A 12,435-nucleotide genomic window follows, 5' to 3' on the forward strand; every position below is an offset into this window, starting at 1 on the left:
CTAAGCAAACGAAACATGCTGAGTGTTTATGGAAATGTCTGGAGTTTGACATTTTTATTCTACTTTTGAGTCTAGCTCTGATAAGTGTTTAACTGATGGCTGTCGTATGTGTCTGGGGCACAAATTTATCATGAACAAGTTTTTCAGCAGCTGAAGAACGTTGGACACAATTCTGTGTAGTGTTGCCAAGTTCATTCTCATCTCTGAGCCTTTGCACTTTCTGTCCCCGCTCCCAGAATGCTCTTTCCTTTCAGATTTTCTTTTTTTTTTTTTTTTTTTTTTTTGAGACGGAGTCTGGCTCTGTGGCCCGGGCTGGAGTGCAGTGGCCGGATCTCAGCTCACTGCAAGCTCCGCCCCCCGGATTTACGCCATTCTCCTGCCTCAGCCTCCCGAGTAGCTGGGACTACAGGCGCCCGCCGCCTCGCCCGGCTAGTTTTTTGTATTTTTTAGTAGAGACGGGGTTTCACCGTGTTCGCCAGGATGGTCTCGATCTCCTGACCTAGTGATCCGCCCGTCTCGGCCTCCCAAAGTGCTGGGATTACAGGCTTGAGCCACCGCGCCCGGCCCCCTTTCAGATTTTCTTGTGCCCAGCTCCTATTCATCCTTCAGATCTTGGCTCACATGTCACACCCTCAGAGAGGCCTTTCCTGAATATTGTAATCAAAGTAACCCTCTAGTAATTTTCTTTCCCGTCCTTTTTTTTTTTTTTTTTTTTTTTGGAGATAGGGTCTTGCTTTGTTGCCCAGGCTGGAGTGCAGTGGTGCAATCTCAGCTCACTGCAACTTCTGCCTCTTGGGTTCAAGCAATTCTCCTGCCTTAGCCTCCCAAGTAGCTGGGAACTCCCAACCTCAGGTGATCCACCCACCTCGGCCTCCCAAAGTGCTGGGATTACAGGCATGAACCACTGTGCCCGGGGATTTCATTCTTTTTTCATGGCTGTGTAGTATTCTGTTGTGTATATGTACCACATTTTCTTTATTCCAGTGCTGATGGGCACCTAGGTTGATTCCATGTCTTTGCTATTGTGAACAGTGCTGTGATGAACATATGTGTGCATGAAGAGCTAATGTTGAAACATGTTCTATTTAGATGTCCTCTCTCCTTAGGCCTGCTCTCTCTCTTTTTGAGACAGAGTCTCACTCTGTTGCCCAGGCTGTAGTGTGGTGGTGTGATCTCAGCTCACTGCAACCTCTGCCTCCCAGGTTCAAGCAATTCTTGTGTTTCAGCTTCCCAGGCATTAAAGAGATTTATAGACCAGGCACAGTGGCTCACACCTATAATCCCAGCACTTTGGGAGGCCGAGGTTGGTGGATCACTTGAGGCCAGAAGTTCGAGACCAGCCTGGCCAACATGGTAAACGTTCATCTCTACTAAAAAATACAATTAGCCGGGTATGGTGACACACCCCTGTAATTCCAGCTACTTGGGAGGCTGAGGCAGGAGAATTGCTTGACCCCGGGAAGCGGAGGTTGCAGTAAGCCGAGATCACCCCACTGCACTCCAGCGTGGTGACAGAGCAAGACTGCGTCCCAAAAAAAAAAAGAAGGAAATCATGCCCTTTGCAGCAACATGGATGCAGCTGGAGGCCACTATCATAAGCGAATTACCACAGAAACAGAAAAGCAAATACCATATGTTCTCACATATATATGGGAGCTAAACATTAGGTACACGTGGACACATACAGATGAAACATTAGACACCAGGGACTACAAGAGGGGGAAGAGAGGGATGGGGCAGGGGGTGAAAAACCCCCTACTAGGTACCTTGCTCACTAGCTGGATGACAGGCTCAATCATACCCAAACCTCAGCACCACGAAATATATCCTTGTAACAATCCTGCACGTGTACCCCCTGAATCTAAAGTAAAAGTTGATTTTTTTTTTTTAATGTGCTCTTGGGTTAGATCTTAGACCATAACAAGGATATTAGTAGGAAAATTGGCAACATTTGAATGAAGTCTATAGAACAGATTGGTAATTCTTAAAGTATGGTGTTTAAGACCCTTTCAGGGGGGTGCAAGGTCAAAAGAATTTTCATAATGATAGTAAGACTTTATCTTTTAACATTCCCCTGTGTGACATTTGCATTAAATGATATAAAAACAAAAGAGGGCAAAGCTGCTAGCTCCTTAGCATGAATCAAAGTAGTGGCACCTAATTCTATTAGTAATCACTGTATTCTTCACCTCTACAAGCCCACAGTAACAAGAAAAGACAGCCAGTTTCACTTAGGAATGTCCTTGATAAAGCAGTACAAATTGCTAATTTTATTGCATGTCAACCCTTGAATACACTTTTAAAATGTGTTTTTAAAATTCTGTGTGAGGTCGGACACGGTGGCTCACGCCTGCAATCCTAACACTTTGGGAGGCCGAGGCAGGTGGATCACTTGAGGTCGAGAGTTGAAGACCAGCCTGGCTAACATGGCGAAACCCCGTCTCTACTAAAAATGCAAAAATTAGCTGGGTGTGGTGGTGGGCACTTGTAGTCCCAGATGCTCAGGAGGCTGAGGCAGGAGAATCACTTAAACCTGGGAGGCGGAGGCTGCAGTGAGCCGAGATCGCGCCACTGCACTCCAGCCTGGGCAACAGAGTGAGACTGTCTTAGAAACAGTCTCAGCCAAGCATGGTGGCTCATGCCTGAAATCCCAGCACTTTGGGAGGCCGAGGCAGGCGGAGATCGCTTGAACCCAGGAGTTCAAGATCAGCCTGGGCAACTTGGCGAAACCCATCTCTACAAAAAAATACAAAAATTAACCAGATGTAGTGGTGCATGCCTGTAGTCCCAGCTACTCGGGAGGCTGAAGTGGGAGGATCACTTGAGCCCAGGAGGCAGAATTGCAGTGAGCCGAGATCATCCTGGGCCACAGAGTGAGACTGTCTCCAAAAAAAGAAAAAAAAGAAAGAAAGAAACAAAACCAGAATCTCACTCTGTTGCCCAGGCTGGAAGATATCACCTCTATGTGGCATCTACACATAAAAGTCAAAGTCATAGGAGAGAAGCAGAGAAAATTGTGTTCAGGAGATATTGATCAAAGGGTACAAAATTCCAGTTAAACAGGAGGAATAACTTCAAGAGCTCTATTGTACATCATGGTGACTATAGTCAATAAGAATACGCTGTGTACTTAAAAATTGCTCAAGAGATTTTGTGTTCTCATCACAAAAAAATGTGAAGTATCATGCCTGTTATCACAGCACTTTGAGAGGCTGAAGTGGGCAGATCACCTGAAGTCAGGAGTTTGAGACCAGTCTGAGCAAAATGGTGAAACCCGTCTCTACTAAACACAAAAAATTAGCCGGGCATGGTGGCAGATGTCTGTAATCCCAGCTACTTGGGAGGCTGAAGCAGGAGACTCGCTTAAACCTGAGAGACGGAGGTAGCAGTGAGCTGAGATTGCGCCACTGTACTCCAGCCTGGGCAACAAGAGCAAAACTCTGCCTCTTTAAAAAAAAAAAAAAAAAAAAAGTGAAGTAATACATATTTTAATTGGCCTGAGTTAGCCATTCCACAACATACACATATTTCAAAACATCGTGTTGTACACTGTAAATATATACAACTTTTATTTGTCCATTAAATATAAAATGTGATGTCACCTGATGTGCACAGCATCATTATCTATGATGCTTTCTTGCCAAAATATTTAACTTGATCTTATCAAAACTTTAGAATGACTCTCCAATTTACAGAGGATGCAGGATACAGAGGAACAAATGAAATGACACCCCCAGAAGGCAACACTCAGATGAATCCAGAAGGTGAGACGTTCTCCAGGACAAGCTTCTATGGTAAAGGGGAAGAAAGGGTGGTGCTAGGTTGGAAGAACCTGAAGGACCTAATGGCCTCCAGTCACATATACCCTCTGCCAGCTGTACAGGACTTTTGTGGACAAATGGGAAATTTATTGATGTGAAAAAATGGAGATGGTTAACTGACAGAGGTTACAAAACAGCATTATTGGCCGGGCACAGTGGCTTACACCTGTAATCCCAGCACTATGGGAGGCCAAGGCAGGTGGATCACTTGAGGTTGGGAGTTCGAGACCAGTGTTGCCAACATAGCGAAACCCCATCCCTACTAAAAATACAAAAAATTAGCTGGGCGTGGTGGCGGGCAGCTGTAGTCCCAGCTACTCAGGAGGCTGAGGCAGGAGAATCACTTGAACCTGGGAGGCAGAGGTTGCAGTGAGCCAAGATCACACCACTGCATTCCAGCCTGGGCAACAGAGTAAGACTGTCTTAAAAACAAAAACAAACAAACAAACAAACAAAAAACAGCATTATGGTATGATCCCACTTTGGTAAAAAATACATATAGTGTATATATAAACATGTAGAAAAAGACCTAGAAGTGGCCTGACGCAGGGGCTCACACCTGTAATCCCAGCACTTTGGGAGGCCGAGGCGGGCGGATCACCTGAATCAGGAGTTCGAGACCAGCCTGGACAACATGGTGAAACCCTGTCTCTACTAAAAATACAAAAATTAGCCAGGCGTGGTGGCGGGCACCTGTAATCCCAGCTACTCGGGAGGCTGAAACAGGAGAATCGCTTGAACCCGGGAGGTAGAGGTTGCAGTGAGCTGAGGCTCTTTTCAAAAAAAAAAAAAAAAAAAAAAAAGACCTAGAAGTATATAAAATAAAATAGGGTTCAACAATGGAGTCTGAGTTGTGTCAGTATTTTCTTGTTTTTATCCTTTTATATTTCCCTCAATAGTGCACCACATATTCTCCTCTGGTTTTTGTTGTTGTTTGTTGTTTATTTTTTCTGATTTAGTAATGAAGTTTTTTTAACATTTCAGTTGGAAATAACATTGATTCACAGAGAACTGCAAAAATAGTATGTAGAATATCAAGTACACTTCACCCAGCTTCCCCCAAGTGTGACATCTTTTTTTTTTCTGTTTTGTAATTTTAATTGAAGAAATTGCTTTTTTTGTTGTTGTTTTGCTTTTAAACAGGGTCATCAGCCTGGCAGTCACAGAGAACGCATTTGGCAACTTCCTGCAATTGTTGTGGAAATGACAGCAGACCATGGTCCAAGCCAGAATGGAGAAGCCGGGCCTGGCAGAAGAAACCAGCAGGCAGCTCTGGGAGGCCATTTGCACAGAACTTATTTTGAAGTCCTGGGGTTCAAATCCCAACTCCGCCTCTGGATAGTCACAACCCGCTGGATAGAGAATAGTTCAAGCAGAGTGTAATTTGAGAATAACAAAGGTGTGCCCAGGATATAAGGAAACCACATAAGCTAGTGTTGACCCATGAAGCACCCCCTACACCTGACGGGGCAGGCAGGAAGCAGTTACCCGAGCCTGGAAAGTCAGGTGGGGAAGCACTTGAGGGCCTGTGGCCTTAAACAGAGGCGGCCAGGCTGAGGCATGTGCCTTAGGGGAACACACATCTCAGCCTCACCCTCCCTGCCTCCTGGGGAACCTTGAGGCCACCAGACAAGGAGCTGTTAATGCAGTTCATGCTCCAGAAGCATGGAGCAGAGAGGAGCAGAGGGGACAAGGGTGACAAGGGGATCTGGAGGCGCCAAGGAAGACACTGGCAGAGCCATTTATTGTGCATCTGAGGCAAGTCACTTCCCCTGCCCAATCTGTTTCCTTATCTGTAAAACTGGGATATTACCTCACTCACCTGAGGTGAAGAATAAATTTTTTTTTTTTTTTTTTTTTGAGACGGAGTCTCGCTCTGTCACCCAGGCTGGAGTGCAGTGGCGCAATCTCGGCTCACTGCAAGCTCCGCCTCCCGGGTTCACGCCATTCTCCAGCCTCAGCCTCCCGAGTAGTTGGGACTACAGGCGCCCGCCACTGCGCCCGGCTAATTTTTTTTTTTTCTATTTTTAGTAGAGACGGGGTTTCACCATGGTCTCGGTCTCCTGACCTTGTGATCCGCCCGCCTCGGCCTTCCAAAGTGCTGGGATTACAGGCGTGAGCCACCGCGCCCGGCCAAGAATAAATTATTTAACACATACCATGGTGGCTCACACCAGTAATCCCAATACTTTGGGAGGTTGAGGCAGGAGGATTGCTTGAGCCCAGGAGAGATCAGCCTGGGCAACAAAGGGAGACACTGTCTGTACAAAAAAATAGAAAAATCAGCCGGGTGTGGTAGCACACGCCTGTAGTCCCAGCTATTCAGGAGGCTGAGGCAGGAGGCTCGCTTGAGCCCCGGAGTTTGAGGCTGCAGTGAGCTGCGATCACACCACTGGACTCCAGCATGGGGGACAGAGTGAGACTCTGCCTCAAAAACTAAATAAATAAAAATAAAACATGGAAAGTACCTAGCATGAAGCCCAGTAAGAAATTTTTTAAAAGGCAGTTGTTGTTATTATAACTCAAGTGGGGAGAAATCAGGCTGAGAGAGGTACGTTAGAGTTGGCTGAAAGGTACGACAGCGAGGGATGTTTCAGGCAGCCTAACATACACTATGATAAACACCACCACACTCAACAAGCGGCCTCTCTCCCTATGAAAACATCAGGCCAACCTGGGCAGAGGCAGAAGACTGCACATGCTGCCATTTTAATATCAGGGCAAAAAAAAAGTTCTCGCCCACTCGGCCCACTCCCATCTCAACCCTTCCTACCCACACAGTAGGGCCAGTCTATTTTAGCAAAAGACCATTTAGTTAAAGGAGGCTGACAAGGGAAAGGATCCAGATTTCTCCTTTTCTGTCTTTTAAAAAAAGTCACAGATATAAATAAGCCCAAGACAGTCTGTTTCTGCCACCTTCTAAACAGACCTGTGATGAATTAATATCAGGACCATGGGAGGCTGCGACCGAAGGATGGGTTAGGCTGGCTGCAGACCCTGCCAATTCCACAAGCCCAGGCTTTGAAACCAGTTTGGAAACTAGCCATTGGGAAACTCCACAAACCTCAATTTCTCCCAGACAATTTTGGAGGAAAAACCCAAGTCAGCAAAGAATATGGAAATTACTGAGAAGGTACGAGGTCCACGGAGGCTGCATCTTAAAGAATGAATGCCATCGACCAGGCGTGGTGATTCACACCTGTAATCCCAGCACTTGGGGAGGCCGAGGCGGGTGGATCATGAGGATAGGAGATCAAGACCATCCTGGCCAACATGGTGAAACCCCGTCTCTACTAAAAATACAAAAATTAGCTGGATGTGGTGGTGCGCACCTGTAATCCCAGCTACTCGGGAGGCTGAGGCAGGAGAATTGCTTGAACTAGGGAGGCAGAGGTTGCAGAGAGCTGAGATCACGCCACTGCACTCCAGCCTGGCGACAGAGCGAGACTCCATTTCAAGAAAAAAAAGAAAGAAAGAAAGAAAGAAATTCAAATTTAACTGAGCATCCTATGTTTCAGCTGGCATCCCAGCTCAGGAATGACAAGAACAGTGCTGAAAGGGACACAAGCTACAGAGGTCTCCAGCTGGTGGCCTCCAGGCCATATGAGGCCCATGCATGTGTGTTGCTCAGTCTTCACAGTTTACAAAATTGGAACAGGCTACAAACATTTTAAAGAACTTTAAAGGATTTCTGGCCTCTTTAAAAATGGGAAGCTCCAACCATGCAGGTAGAAGCTGCCCCACTATGGGAACATAATGGAGACAGAAGGGAATGTGGAAAAGTGAAAACTGATCACTGACTTGTTAGGATGGAGAGACTGTGGATAAATCTGTTTAGGGGTTATCACATGAGAAGTCTGTAAGTGACAGTGGCAATAGCCCACGCCTGGGGAACTGGCCCTCTGCAGGCTCCACTGCTGCGGTCCCAGAAGTGCTGGCTGCAGTGTCTGAAAAACTTGCCCATCTGCACCATCTCTGCCAGACAGACTTGGACTTCCCTCTTTCCAGGCACAAGATGAAGGCCTCTTGCCATGGGCTGGAGAAATCAGTCCCTACAGCACCCCCTGCAGACACTGGCTGGAGTTGCAAGTCCTGGGAGGGACCTGCTCTATCTTCTCTGGCAATCATGGCCACTACTAGAGGAACTCAGGCAGGCAAAATCTAAGAAAAAGAAGATTGAGCCAATGGCTAAAACATAGCAAATCCAGGATTTGAACCCAAGTCTAACTCCAGAGACTATGTTTGTTAACATTTTTATTTTTTTTTACTTTTTTTTTTTTTTTTGAGACGGAGTCTCGCTCTGTCGCCCAGGCTGGAGTGCAGTGGCCGGATCTCAGCTCACTGCAAGCTCCGCCTCCTGGGTTCACGCCATTCTCCTGCCTCAGCCTCCCGAGTAGCTGGGACTCCAGGTGCCCGCCACCTCGCCCGGCTAGTTTTTTGTATTTTTTTTAGTAGAGACGGGGTTTCACCGTGTTAGCCAGGATGGTCTCGATCTCCTGACCTCGTGATCCGCCCGTCTCGGCCTCCCAAAGTGCTGGGATTACAGGCTTGAGCCACCGCGCCCGGCCTGTTTGTTAACATTTTTATTTTTATTTTTATTTTTTTTTATTTTATTTTTTTTTTTTTTTGAGACGGAGTCTCACGCTGTTGCCCAGGCTGGAGTGCAGTGGCGCGATCTCGGCTCACTGCAAGCTCCGCCTCCTGAGTTCACGCCATTCTCCTGCCTCAGCCTCCTGAGTAGCTAGGACTACAGGCGCCCGCCACCGCGCCCGGCTAATTTTTTGTATTTTTAGTAGAGACGGGGTTTCACTGTGCTCTCGATCTCCTGACCTTGTGATCCGCCCGCCTCGGCCTCCCAAAGTGCTGGGATTACAGGCTTGAGCCACCGCGCCCGGCCTGTTAACATTTTTAAAAGCACTTTGGGAGGGTGAGGCAGGAGGATCGCTTGTGGCCAGGAGTTCGAGATCAACTCCAGCAATATAGTGAGACCCCTATCTCTACAAAAAATTTAAAAATTAGCTGAGTGTGGTAACACACACCTGTAGTCCCAGCTACTCAGGACGCTGAGGTAGGAGGATTGCTTGAGCCTGGGAAGTCAAGGCTGCAGTGAGCTGTGGTTGTACCACTGCACTCTAGCCTGGGTGACAGAGCAAGACCCTGTCTCAAAAATAAATAATAAAAAAAATTGCCATACAATAAAACTATTTTTTATTTTGCTGTACAGTTCTATAAATCTGGGTTTTTGTTTTGTTTTGTTTTGAGACGGAGTCTCACTCTATTGCCCAGGCTAGAGTGAAATCGTGCAATCTCAGCTCACTGCAGCCTCCGCCTTCCAGGTTCAAGCGATTCTCCTGCCTCAGCCTCCCAAGTGGCTGGGATTACAGGCATGCACCACCACGCCCAGCTAATTTTTGTATTTTTAGTAGAGATGGGGTTTCATGACGTTAGCCGGGGTGGTCTCAAATTCCTAACCTCAGGTGATCCACCTACCTTAGGGGTTGGCCTCCCCAAGTGCTGGGATTACAGGCGTAAGCCACCATGCCTGGCCCAGTACTATGAATCTTAACACATGTACACATTCATGTAACCACTACCGCACTCATGATACCCCAAAGACTTCCTTGTGTGATCCCTTCACATCCATATCCGCCACCCATCCTAACTTCTGGCAACACCATCATCTCTTCCCAATCATCATACCTTTGTCTTTTCCAGAATGTCAAATGGAATCACACAGCATGTGACCATTTGAGATTTGAGGCTGGCTTCCCTCACTCAGCGTCACGTCTCCGGGGTTCATCCAAGTTGTTGCACAATCACTAGTTTATTCCTTTTCACTCTGATGAAGATGACTATTACTGACCTAACCCTGTGGCCAAGCATTTAGAGGACACATTTTCATTTGATCCTCACAGTAACTCCAGGAGGAAAGACATGTTATGCCCACTTTATAGACAGGAGATCTGGGGAAGTTACTGCTGTCTGCCAGGAGCTGGGAATAAGCAAGCCCAAGCTCCAAACCGTTTGTAAAACTGCTCTGTTCCCAGAAAACGTATAGTGAGGTACGGGGGATATAATACCACCACCTCTCAGCTAAAATTCTGGAAGACATTGTGAATCTCTTATTTTTTCCCACAGCTTCCCAGAAATGCTTGTGTGGGTTTTTTTGTTTGTTTTTGTTTTGAGATGGAGTCTCACTCTGTTGTCAGGCTGCAGTGCAGTGGTGCAATCTCAGCTCACTGTAACCTCCACCTTCAGGGTTCAAGTGATTCCCCTGCCTCAACCTCCCAAGTAGCTGGGACTACAGGCGCATGCTACCACGCCCAGCTAATTTTTTATTTTTAGTACAGACGGGTTTTCACCATGTTGGCCAGGATGGTCTCGATCTCTTGACCTCGTGATCTGCCCACCTTGGCCTCCCAAAGTGCTGGGATTACAGGCGTGAGCCACTGCGCCTGGCCATGCTTGTGCTTTTACCCATGCAGTTGGTGAGGGTCTTAAGCAAAGGCCCTGGCAAATTAGGGGCCTAGGATAGTACTGGTTCACATCCCAGCTTCCAAGAACCACCTTCAAGGTGTATGAACTCACCAAACCTCCCTGAGCCTGTTTTCCTATCTATAAAATAGGGTAATAACAGAGTTGGGGTATAGATTAAATAAGGTAATAGCACAATATCAGCACGTGGCAAGCCCCCAATAAACCTCATTTCACAGATGAGGAAACTGAAGCTTATAGAAGGAAAGGACTCCTCAGTCAAGAAGACAAAGAGCTAAAACTAGACTGAAGCATCAAATGTTTGGTGGGACTCGTGGGAGCTAAAGCTAGAGACGGGTTGCAAATAGTTTGATCATTAGAGGCCTACAACTACCTTGGAGCTCAAAAAAGCAACAGCAAAGCTGAGACTATAGGTGTGGCTGGGAGTTCTCCAGGAAGCTGGCCCTTGGCTGGCAGGTATTTGGGGCCATTTCTGACCTCAGTGGTATCTCATCAACACAGAAATCCAGCAAAAGCATTTGAGCTTTTAAGAGCCAGAAATTATCTCCTTCCTGTATCCCTTAGACTGCATTTAAGTAACATACTGCAATTAAGCCAAGGGTTACAAATACAAGTGCCAGGCCAGGCACAGTGGATCACTCCTGTAATCCCAGCACTTTGGGAGGCCTAGGCAGGTGGATCACTTGAGGACAGGAGTTCGAGACCAGCCTGGCCAACATGGTGAAAACTCACCTCTACTAAAAATACAAAAATTAAGACACACTGCGCCGGTGTCTGTAATCCCAGCTACTCAGGAGGCTGAAACAGGAGAATTGTGTGAACACAAGAGGCGAAGGTTGCAGGGAGCCGAGATTGCACTCCAGCCTGGGGGACAGAGCAAGACTCCGTCTACAAAAACCCCAGAAATACAAGAGCCAGACTGGCAGAACCAAATGCATGCTCTGCCACTTACCAGCTGTATAACACACTATACACATATACAGATGTATATACACATGTATGTATATACCATACGCATAGGCAGTATGTGTTAGGCAGTAGGTAAAAACATGGCCAGGCATGGTGGCTCATGCCTGTAGTTCTAGCACTTTGGGAGGCCAAATAGGGAGGATCCCTTGAGCCCAGGAGTTTGAAACCAGCCTGAGCAACATAGAGTCTCTATTTAAAAAAATTAAAAACCAGGTAAGGGAATAGAAAGTGATAGGGAAGATGATTGGTTCCCCAGAGGGGATATTTGAGCAAATACCTGAAAGACACAAGGCAGACAGCCATGCAAAGCTCTGCAGGTCTAGGGCTGGTCATTCCAGGCAGAGGGAAAAACAAGTGCTAAGATACTGAGGTTGGAATAATCCTAAAGGAATGGAGAAGTCAGGGGGCCCACGTGGCTAAGATTGAAAGGGAAGAGATAAAGTTGGGAGGTTAAGGGAAGGGGAAGGTCATGTAGGCCCTGATGGACTTTGGCTTTTACTGTGTGAGGTGGGGAGACACTGGAGGCTTCTGAGCAAAGAGCTCCATACCTAATTCAGGTTTTCACAGATCGCTCTGGTTCCATCTGAATTGACTGTAGGGAGCAAAGGTTGAAGTAGAGACCGGTATTCCAAGCTTGTTTGATGGTCTGTACCAAGGTGGTAGCAATGAAGATGCTAAGAGGGGGTGGGTTTCAGACGTATTTTGAAGGTAGAACCAATAGGATTTGCTGAGGGGATTCACAGGGTACATGAGGTTGATTCCATAGCTCCTGACCAGCTGGACTGCTGGTGTTGCCAATACCTGGGAAGGGAAGATTATAGGAAGCACAGACTTGTAGGGAATGGGGTTAGGGGAGTGAAGCATCAGGCATCTAGTTTTGGACATGTTAAGTCAAATGCATGTTAAGTATGAAAATGCAGATTGGGGCCACACATAAACGCTTCAAATGCTGTGCAGAGAAACTGAAGTAGACTTAGGTAATGGAGATGACTTAGGTAATGACTAAGGTAATGGAGATGCCCATGTCAGGACCTTTAGAGTGGGCATTACAGAGTTGTGAATTTACTGCTTTGTAGCAAGTTATCTCAAAACCTAGTGGCTTGAAGTACATTTCCCATAGGTCAGAAATCCACGCACAATCTGGGTGGGT

The sequence above is a fragment of the Macaca nemestrina genome, chromosome 15 (genome assembly GCF_043159975.1).
Source record: "Macaca nemestrina isolate mMacNem1 chromosome 15, mMacNem.hap1, whole genome shotgun sequence".
Lineage (NCBI taxonomy): Eukaryota > Metazoa > Chordata > Mammalia > Primates > Cercopithecidae > Macaca > Macaca nemestrina.